At 39.6% G+C, this 10,922-nt stretch overlaps 1 non-coding gene across 1 annotated transcript; it reads right to left on the bottom strand.

Moving 5' to 3' along the window:
* Nucleotides 1-7,724: 7,724 nt before the first annotated feature.
* LOC122049970 lies at nt 7,725-7,831 on the bottom strand. Its single transcript, XR_006131201.1, has one exon. It is a non-coding gene; the product is annotated as a small nucleolar RNA R71 (small nucleolar RNA).
* Nucleotides 7,832-10,922: the final 3,091 nt, after the last annotated feature.

Below are 10,922 nucleotides of genomic sequence, written 5' to 3'. Positions count from 1 at the left end.
ACTCGCCTTTCGCTCTTTCGGTTCCTCCGATGCCAAAATGCTCACGGCCAGCTCGTGGAGGCTCAGCACATCCTGAAAGCGAATACCCAGAAATAAAGATATAATAAAAATGTTCGACTTAAACTCACTAGAGAAATAAAACGACAAAAGGAATGATGAACTAAAATTAAAGAAAATCCTTGGGTTGCCTCCCAAGAAGAGCTTATTTTAGGTCTTTAGCTCGACCCCATTTTAACTCATTCAGGTGGACGTGGATCTGAGAAGTCTATCAGCATATCTTCCTCTGCCGGCACATCGTGGAGGTATTTTTTTAAACGCTGCTCGTTTACTTTAAATTCCCCATGCTCCTTGCTTCAAATGTCAACAGCTCCAAATGGGTAGACTTTTTTGACTTGGAATGGTCTTGTCCATCTCGATTTTAACTTCCCAGGAAAAAGTTTCAATCTTGAATTAAATAGCAGCACTGAATCCCCTTCCTCGAATTCTCTCTGCATGATATGTTGATCATGACATCTCTTTGTTCTCTCTTTGTAGGATTTGGCATGTTTATAGGCATCCATCCTCAATTCATTAAGCTCATTTAATTGGAGTTTCCTTCTATCTCCTGCTAGCTTTAGATCCATGTTAAGTTGCTTTATTACCCAGTAAGTCTTGTGTTCTAATTCTACTGGAAGATGACACGATTTTTCGTATACAAGTCGGAATGGGGTCATACCAATTGGAGTCTTGAAAGCAGTATGATATGCCCATAAAGCATCATCCAACTTCAATGACCAGTCTTTTCGGGAATTAGACACTGTCTTTTCTAATATTACTTTTATCTCCCGGTTGGAAATATCTGCTTGTCCATTGGTCTGGGGATGGTAGGGTGTTGCTACTTTGTAGCTAACTCTGTATTTCTTTAGCAAATTTTCAAACTCTTTCAATGAAGTGTGAACCCCCGTCACTAATAATTGCCCTAGGTACACCGAATCGTGGAAAAATCACCTTTTTAAATAGTTTAATTACTTCATTGGCACCACTAGTAGGAGAAGCTATGGCTTCCACCCATTTCGACACATAGTCCACCACCACCAAGATATAATTGTTTCCACATGATGAAGGAAAGGGTCCCATAAAATCCACTCCCCATACATCGAATAGTTCTACTTCGAGGATACAATTCAGTGGCATCTAATTTCTTCTAGTGATGTTCCCGGTCTTCTGACATTGGTCGCAGGACTGCACAAAATTCTTTATGTCTTTAAATAGTCTTGGCCAAAAAATTCCTTCTTGTAAAATTTTTGTTGTAAGATGATGAGTGAAGTGAAATAAAATGTCCTTGATTTCGTCTTCCAGTACACATCTTCGGTAAATTGTATCTCCTCATTTCCAAAAAAGTAGTGGTTCGTCCCATATGTAGTGTTTGACGTCTGAGAAAAACTTTTTCCTCTGCTGCCAGGTGAATTTTGGGGGAAGTACTCCACTTGCAAGGTAATTAACAAAATCCGCATACCAAGGAACTCTCTCAGAATTTACTGCCAACAAATGCTCGTCAGGGAAAACATCATTTATGGTCGGATCAAAATCTACGTCTTTTTGCCCATTCGGCCATACTTGGGATAGATGATCTGCCACAACATTCTCAATCCCTTTTTGTCTCTAATTTCCATATTAAATTCTTGAAGAAGCAAGATCCACCTGATCAACTGGGGTTTGGCATCTTTCTTATTAAGCAGATATCTTATGGCAGCATGATCAGAATACACTATCACTTTTGAGCCTACTAGATAAGACCTGAACTTGTCAATTGCAAATACTATGGCCAACAATTCCTTTTCGGTGGTAGAATAATTCATTTGGGTTGCATCCAATGTCATGCTCACATAGTGGATTGCGTGCAGTACTTTATCCTTTCTTTGTCCTAAAACCGCACCCACTGCAAAATCACTAGCGTCGCACATGATTTCGAATGGGAGTTCCCAGTCTGGAGCTTGAATTACGGGAGCTGAGATGAGAGCACTCTTGATTTTCTTAAAAGTCTCATTGCAGTCATCGTCAAAACAGAATTCAGCATCTTTAATCAACAAGTTGGTTAGTGGCTTGGAAATTTTGGAGAAGTCCTTGATGAAACGCCTGTAAAATCCAACGTGCCCTAAAAAGCTCTTAACCCCTTTTACGTTAAGAGGTGGAGGTTGTTTTTCAATTGTCTCTATTTTGGCTTTATCTACCTTAATTCCTCGTTCTGAAATCTTGTGTCCTAAAATAATTCCCTCTTTGACCATGAAGTGGCATTTCTCCCAGTTCAGAACTAAATTCACATCTTCACATCTCTGAAGAACTTTGGAAAGGTTCAGAAGATAAGAATCGAAGTCATTCCCATAAACTGAGAAATCATCCATGAATACTTCCTTAATCTTTTCCGTGAAATCTGAGAATATTGCCATCATACATCTCTGAAATGTAGCTAGTGCATTGCAGAGTCTAAACGACATTCATCGATAAGCATAGGTACCAAAAGGGCATGTGAAGGTGGTCTTTTCATGATCTAGGGGATGTATTGGAATTTGTAAAAAAAAAAACAGAATACCCATCCAGATAACAAAAATAGGAATGCTTTGCCAATCTTTCCAGCATTTTATCGATGAATGGTAGGGGAAAATGATCTTTCCTAGCTTCCTGTAATCAATATACATCCGTCATCCTGTGACTGTTCTTGTCAGAATCAATTCGTTATTTTCATTTCTAACCACAGTCATTCCCCCCCCCCCCCTCCTCTTGGGGACCACATGGACTGGACTCACTCATTCACTATCTGATATAGGATAAATGATCCCAGCATCAAGAAGTTTCAATACTTCATTCTTCACCACCTCTTTCAAATTTGGATTTAACCTTCTTTGATGCTCAAATGAATTTTTATATCCTTCTTCGAGCATAATTCTGTGCATGCAGATTGAAGGGCTGATCCCTTTTATGTCATCAATGGTGTATCTGATTGTTTTTCTGTGTGTTCTCAGCTCCTTGATCAATCTCTGTGTCTCCATCTTAGTCAAATTTACATTAATTATTACTGGAAAGGTGGAATGTAGACCAAGGAACGTATATTTAAGGTTAGGTGACAGAAGTTTTAACTCCACTTGAGGTGGTGCAATCTCAGGCAATGCTGGTTCCTGTTCTAGTAATCGTATTTCTTCGTTTGCCACGACTTCTTCTGATGCTCCCTCAATTTCTTGAGCCATTCCCTCAATATCATCATCATCATCCAAGTCCTCCTCTACACATGATGCTAAGGTAGATATCAAACCTCTCGGTGATTTTAGTAAGAACTCTCCACGCCAAGGAAACATTTTTTGTACATCCTTGGATTGCATACTGATGGACTCCTCTAATTCTACCTGAACCTCATTCTTTATGTGTCTTGATTTATTTCATCCATCAACACTCCCTTATCCTCTTCTGCTTTGATCGGGTGTAGAGATAAGTTTAGCACGTCTTGTCCTGACCAATCGCTGAGATTTGACACCACCATATGAACTATTTCTTGTACTTCATCCAAACTTTTTTTCATGAGTACCACCCCCCCAGCTGCTGTGTCTAGGAGGCTCTTGTTCTGGAACGAGAGTCCAATGTAAAATATGTGAAGAACCAACCAACTCTCAATACCGTGATGTGGGCACTGATATAGAATTGACAGGTACTTATCCCAAGCTTGATGCAATGCCTCTTCGTCACGTTGCTTGAAGTGCAGAATCTGATCTCTTAACTGAGCAGTTCTTTTTTGAGGAAAGTATCTGTTTAGAAATTTTCTCTCTAATTCATCCCACGTCTTGATGCTTCTCGGCTGCAGAGTATTGAATCATACCTTTGCATTACTTTTGAGACTGAATGGAAAAACTATAAGTTGTATTGAATCAGCCGGAACCCCCTCAACTCTCAGTGTATTGCAATAGTTGTGGAAATCTAGGAGATGCAAGTAAGGATTCTCTGAATCTAATCCCCCAAACTAATTTTCCTGCACCTTAGAGATGAATGATGGTCTGAGCATAAAATTCTTCGTCGGGATTTCTGGAAACACAATGGGCCCAGCTCTTTAGCAGACTTCGGTGCTCCATAATCCTTTAAGGGTTTTAACATCATGTCCTATCCGAATAGACCGGGAGAGCGAAGTAGACAGACATGAAGGGTAATTGAATCTCCTGCAAAGTTAGCTTCAAATGCAAAAACAATATATGGAATAAAATGCAGAATGTAAAGAAAAACAAGAGTAAAATTATTTATCTCTAAATGCAAACTAAAGGAAAGATAAAGGAAAAGAAAACAAAGTCTAGTCTAATCTAGTATAACTATCACTAATGTTATAGACGCAGTCCCCGGCAATGGCACCAAAAACTTGTTACAATTCTGCAAGTGCACGGATTCATCATCAGTAATATAAAAGATTATCGAACCCACAGGGATTGATTATAAGCACTAGTGATGGCACACTTAGGATTGCTACACTATCGATGGTTGTAAGTAATCTAAGAAAAGATATTAGAAAGCGGGGAATGAGAACTAGCAACGAGAAGAAATCAACCTGGTTAATGAAGAGTTCTAGTAGTTCGGTTTCATTGTGGTGGTATTGATGTGTCTCATACTATCCTATACTCATTGCCCATCGTCATGCATTCGCCGGAAGCTAAAGCAACTATCTTTGAGCACCAGACAAAGATGATCCCTACGAAATCTTGTTACGGTTAACCCCTGTCACTAGAGCACCTCGGTAGATCACAAGGACACGACTCTTACTGATGTAATCAAGGATAGAATTAAGAAGCTTAGTTTGGTCTCTTACTTCCTTGTGAAGGAGTCGCCTCTCCTTTCAAGGAAGTACCCTAAATATCCGTGAACGGGTTACTCCTGTCACTAGGGTCCCTCAAGTGTACGATCTAAGGTATTCCCTCTACGAGGTTGCCAATTCTTACACAATCAATCAACATGACAAAGAGATCGAGTAGTCGAAACAAAGCAAGCGAAATCATCCAATGAATATAAACGTAATATGAGTTTTACATCAAAACCAATCCACAATTACTCCCTCGTCCTAGAACAAGGACTCAACTCCATAGACGCTAGAGAAAAACCTGAAGACATAGTAAATCTAAACATACAATCCTCAAAAGCTAAGAGAGAAAGAAGAAGTATACTTATCAAATGATGATGAGTGATCTTCAGATCCAATCCTTTGCTTCTAGTGTTGATGTGATGATGAAAGGTCATTGGATCGATGTTCTGGACGGCGTGGAATGGCACCAGAGTGATTCTCCTCTTGACGGCTCGCCTCCCGGCTCGCCCCACGGAAAAAGGGTTAAAACCCCTTTTATAGGCTAGGGCGCGGCGCGCGAGCACGGTCATGCAAGGATGGCACGGCCGTGCGATTTCTTGGCTCTAGATGCGCTGCACGGCCGTGCCAATTGGTACGGCCATGTGATGTTGGGACTCGGCTTCTGGGGGCACGGCCGTGTAGAGTTGCACGGTCGTGTGCTGCTTGGTCTCGGTCATGGGGGGCATGGCCGTGCAAGGTTGCATGCCCGTGTTCTGATCTGCCTCTAGTTTACCCACACGGCCATGCACTTCTTCTCTTCTGTTTGGCCACACGACCATGCAAGGTTTGCACGATCCTGTTCTCTAGCTCGCTTTGGTGCGTTGACAAACGCTGTTTTCGCTCCGAAAGTTGTCCCTATCAACACAAAACCAAATAAAGAGCAGATATCCATACAAAAGAGTATGTATGATGAATACATGATAAAAGAGGCGATCATACAAAGAATATGTACGTATAAAGCAAGTGAATGTGCGTAAAAACATGCATAAACCATCATAACATTTATCCACATCAGTGGAGCCTGCATGTCGTAAGACAAAACGTACAAAGCATATGTTCATGAGAGCACGGTCGTGTGACTCTGGCTGAGAGGGAAGTAGGCAAGGTCGTGTGAGATTCACACGGCCGTGCCACGGGCCATGTAGCGCCCAAACCCCCTGCTCTATATAAGGGTTTCTCCTCTTTTGAAAACGAGGAGACTCTGCCTTTGGGGAGATGGAACCTTGAGGCTTTCCTTCACCTTTTGGGCATTGATCCAACAATTTTAAGGAGTTTTTCATCCAAGATTCGACTCTGGTGGCATGAATTGGTTCCAAAGATCACTCGTCTTCTTTAGATAAGTATTTCTTCTTTATCTTCTTGATTGAGATCGAAATGTTTATGATCATCTTATCTTCGGTTCTTTTCTCTTGTTTCATGGAGTAGATCTCTTTGTTCTAGGATGGAGGGAGTATTTGTGATGTGAATTGATGTATGAATTCATGGATTTGCCAACTTCTTGTTTCAATGATGTTGTTATGTTTTGTATCAATTCAATCTTGTGTGGATTGTTGTGGTTGGATCTAATTACCATTCTTGATTGGTTGTTTGTAATTCTTATGGATCTTGTAGAGGAATTCTCTAGATTGTATGACTGAGGGACATCATGATAGGGCTACCCCGTTAATGGACATTTAGGGGACCACCTTGAAGGGTGATGCAAGAATCTATAAAGAAGAAGGATAATGAATGCGCCATGCTCTATATCTTGTTGTGAATTGATTAGTAATGAGTTTCTATGTTGTATGACAGAGGGCGTCATGACAGGGCTGCCCCGTTAACGAACTTCATAGGGATTATTTCTATTTAGTTTCTTAAGGTGTAGATTAATGTCCCTAGCCAGTGTCCGCAGAAGATAACCGACAACTTCTTGCAAACTTATGACAATTGAGGATAAGGTTGGTAGACCATATTACATTGATAAGTATCACAAAGAAACCAAATCTCCTAGAACTTCCATAAGACCTAGTTTCCTGTATTACCTTTCTATTTCTATTTTCTAGTTTTGGTTTTAGTCCATGTAATCCTTGTTCGGTTGTTTAGTGATTATAACCAGTCCCTATGGATACGATATCTTTTTGTATTACTGACGACGTATCCGTACACTTGCGGAGATGTAACAAGTTTTTGGCGTCGTTGCTAGGGACTGCGTCTATAACATTAGAGATTATCATTTGAGTTAAACTAAACTTTTCTTTGTTTTTCTTACATCTAACTTATAACTAGTTTTCTAATTCTATTCTTTAATTTTTCTTTGCATTCTTTTATTACATTCTTTTATTGTTTTTGTTGTGAATCAAATTCTTTGGTTCTTTATTCTTTGTAAATCAAATTTTGCAATCTTGTTCTTGTGTATGCGAAGATCTGACTTTGCAGGAGATTTATTTCCTCTTGATCCTGAAATTGATAGAACCTTTCATAGAAAGAAAACCTCACAAAGACAACAAGAAGATCAAGAACACTTAAACATGGCAAACAAACCACTTAAAGATTATGCAGCACCATATGCTAGAGGGCTTCATTCAAGTATTAATAGACCATCTATTAAAGCCAATAATTTTGAGATAAAGCCTGCAATAATCACTATGGTGCAACAAAATCAATTTGGTGGAGGATCACATGAAGATCCTAATCAACACTTGGAGTTTTCTATGAAATCTGTGGTACCATGAAAATGAATGGTGTACCTTCAGAAGCAGTGAGATTATTATTATTTGGGTTTTCTTTACGAGATAGAGCTAAACAATGGTTGAATTCTTTAGCTCCAAATATCATTACCACTTGGGAGCAATGTGAGCAACAATTCTTAGACAAGTTCTATCCTCCAAGTAAGATAGCTCATATAAGAAATCTTATTGCAAGCTTCAGACAGTCAGACTCAGAATCCTTATTTAAAGCATGGGATAGATACAATAATATGCTCAGACAATGCCCACATAACGGATTAGAGAAGTGGTTAGTGTTGCACACATTTTATAATGGCATCAACTACCATACTAAGGTGTCCCTAGATTTAACTGCTGGAGGGGCACTTATGAATAAGAGTTTAGATGAGGCTGAAGATATAATTGAAAGTGTAGCACAAAATCATCATCAATGGGCAACTGAAAGAAGTGAAGGCTATTCTTATTCAAACCCAACAAAGGCATCAGGGAAATTTCATGTAGATGCAATCACTATGATGTCTGCAAAACTGGATGCTCTTATAAAGAAGCTAGAAAATATGGGAACAAGTACTAGTACAGTCAATGCCATTATATGTTGTTGTGAAACATATGGGAGTTCTGATCATGCTCAAGGCTCATGTCCTCTAGGAGCTATCTCAGCACAAATCAATCATTAGAACAATGTGATGCTATCATGAGCTATAATCAGAGACAGAACAATCCATATTCAAACACAAACAACCCTAGGTGGAAGAATCATCCTAATTTTTCCTATAGAAACAATCAAGAACAAGGACCATCTATGGGGGCAACCAAGTTTCCAACCTGGGCAACAAAAATTTCCAACAACAACTACCTTCTCAAGGCTATCAATCTTCTAAAATTGAGAAAATGCTTGAGGAAATTATTTCCAGCCAAAATGAAATGAAGCAAGATATCTTGAAGTTAACTCAAAGAATGGATAATTCTAACAAGCATCAGAAAATTTTAGATAGCCAAATTGCCCAGTTAGCTTCTTCATCTTCAAGAGCACCAGGATAATTTCCTGGAAAACCTGATGTTAATCCTATAGAGCACTGCAATCAAATTGAACTTAGGAGCGGACGGACCTTGGGGGATCCTCAAGTGACAGTTCCAAAAGGGATGAAAACTGAAGAAAAGCTCTCTCCTTCAGTACTTGAACCTATTCAAATTCAGGATGAAGAGGAGAGTACCAATAAGGTTGAAGAGACTCTTCCACTTAACCCACAAAATCAAGTAGTCCCTTTTCCTCAAAGATTAGTTATGCTGAAAAAAGATGAAGAGTTTGGTAGATTTTTGGAAAAAGTTAAGGAGATTTGTGTTAAAGTTCCTTTAATTGATGCAATCTTGCAAATGCCAAAGTTTGGCAAATTCCTGAAGGACATCATGTCAAATAAAAGAAGAAGAGGAGACATTGAGACCATTGCTCTAACCGAGGAATGTAGTACTTTGTTTGAAAAGAACACTTCCCCAAAGCTTAAAAATCCAAGGAGCTTTTATATTCCTTACAATATAGGAGCTGAATTTATAGAAAAAACTTTTTGTGATTTGGGGGCATGTGTTAGCCTCATTTCATATTCAATTTGTAATAAATTAGGTCTCAAAAACTTTAAACTTACTACCATGGCACTACAATTAGCTGACCATTCTTGCAGGTATCCTATGGGTATTATAGAGGATGTGCCAGTAGAAGTTGGTGGGATCATAATTTCCACAGATTTTGTAGTACTCGACATGATTGAAGACCCAAAGATCCCAATCATATTAGGAAGACATTTTCTTACAACAACTGGAGCAATAATTGATGTCAAAAAAGCTTTCATTGGTAATTGTTAAGGAAATGTTGGAGTATGATTTATCTAATTCTTCTAACCATGTCTCTTGTCTTTTAGTAAGTGTTTGCATCGGGGTGGACGCTTACAAGCTAGAGGATTGGAATTTCCATCCTCATGGGAGGCTTCGGACGAGGTACATGATCCAGCAAGTGATGTTGGGAGAAGGCCTCCCAACAAAAATGAAAAATACATCTGCCCTTCGAGGGCAAGAAAACGAAAAGAAAACGGGGATTGGTCAAGCTAAAGACCTTAAACAAGCGCTTCTTGGGAGGCAACCCAAGGGTTTCTTTAGTTAGTTTCAATTCATGTTTTCTTTTCATTAGTTAGTGTTTTTATTTCGTTGTTGTTGTTTGTTTTCAGGTTGTATTTTGTTTCCATGAGCTGGCCATGATTAATTCATTGGCATGGAAGCATGGGAGAAGTCAGAAATGGAGAAAATCATCTAAGTTGAGCTAAACAGAGCTCGGTCGTGTTTTAGACACGGCCGTGTTAAGTCTACAGAAGAGGAGGAGTACACGGTCATGTGCCATACACGGGCCGTGTGAACTTACCCAAGGAGGAGTCATTCTTGGCCGTGTATTAGACACGGTCGTGTGAAGATTCCAGTGAAGAAAGCTATACTGCCCGTGTCCCATACACGACCGTGTAAGAATTTCCGAGAAGAAGAAGGATTCGGCCGTGTCTCAGACATGGCCGTGTGAGGCTAAATCAAGAACGAAAAGAATTCGGACGTGCATCACACATGGTCGTGCAAAAGAAGCCAAGAGGAAGCCTGCATTGCCCCTGCCATTTGGCACAGTCATGTGGATATACCAGAGAAGGAGGCATCTTGGGCCGTGTAGATCTACACGGTCGTGCGGAGCAACCCTACATTAGTCGTGTCTATAAGACACGGCCGTGTTTGGGCCGTGTCGGCTACACACCCCCCTCTCTCAACCATTTCTAATCATCAACCTATCTTCATCAAACTCCCAGATCTAGATCTCTATTCTATTTTTCTCTACAAACTATCTCAGATCTAGATCTAAATAGTAATTTTCTTCTCCTATCTTCAAGATCTAATTATCTCCATTCCTAAGATCTCATTTCTCGAGATATATTCTCTTGAGATCTTACTTCTCAAATCACAAAGCCTTTCCCTGCTTTGAACTTCACATCATGTCTAATCTTTTGAAGAAACTTCATAAAGGAAGCCGTGGATCAAGCGGAGGAAGGGAGCCAACAAAGGAAAAAAAGGAAAGGAAAAGGTCACAAAGGGCAAAGGAAAGAGGATTTCACGCGATGAAGGTAACGACATTGAATTCATTATTATTTTTAGAAATGAAGATCATAAATCTAGATTTGATATTCTTGTCAATAGAAAGATTGTGTGTACATGTTATATGGACCCAATTGTTTTGAATATTCTAGGAATTATAGATGATGTAGATTGGATGATTGGGTCTCTTGATTGGAATGATATCATGTACACACATCTACCTACATATTCTCGTATTATACTTGAGTTTTTGAGTT

Source organism: Zingiber officinale, chromosome 2B (assembly GCF_018446385.1).
Source record: "Zingiber officinale cultivar Zhangliang chromosome 2B, Zo_v1.1, whole genome shotgun sequence".
Classification (NCBI taxonomy): domain Eukaryota; kingdom Viridiplantae; phylum Streptophyta; class Magnoliopsida; order Zingiberales; family Zingiberaceae; genus Zingiber; species Zingiber officinale.
The sequence above is the reverse complement of the archived record's forward strand: the minus strand, read 5'-3'. Positions and strand labels throughout refer to the sequence as shown.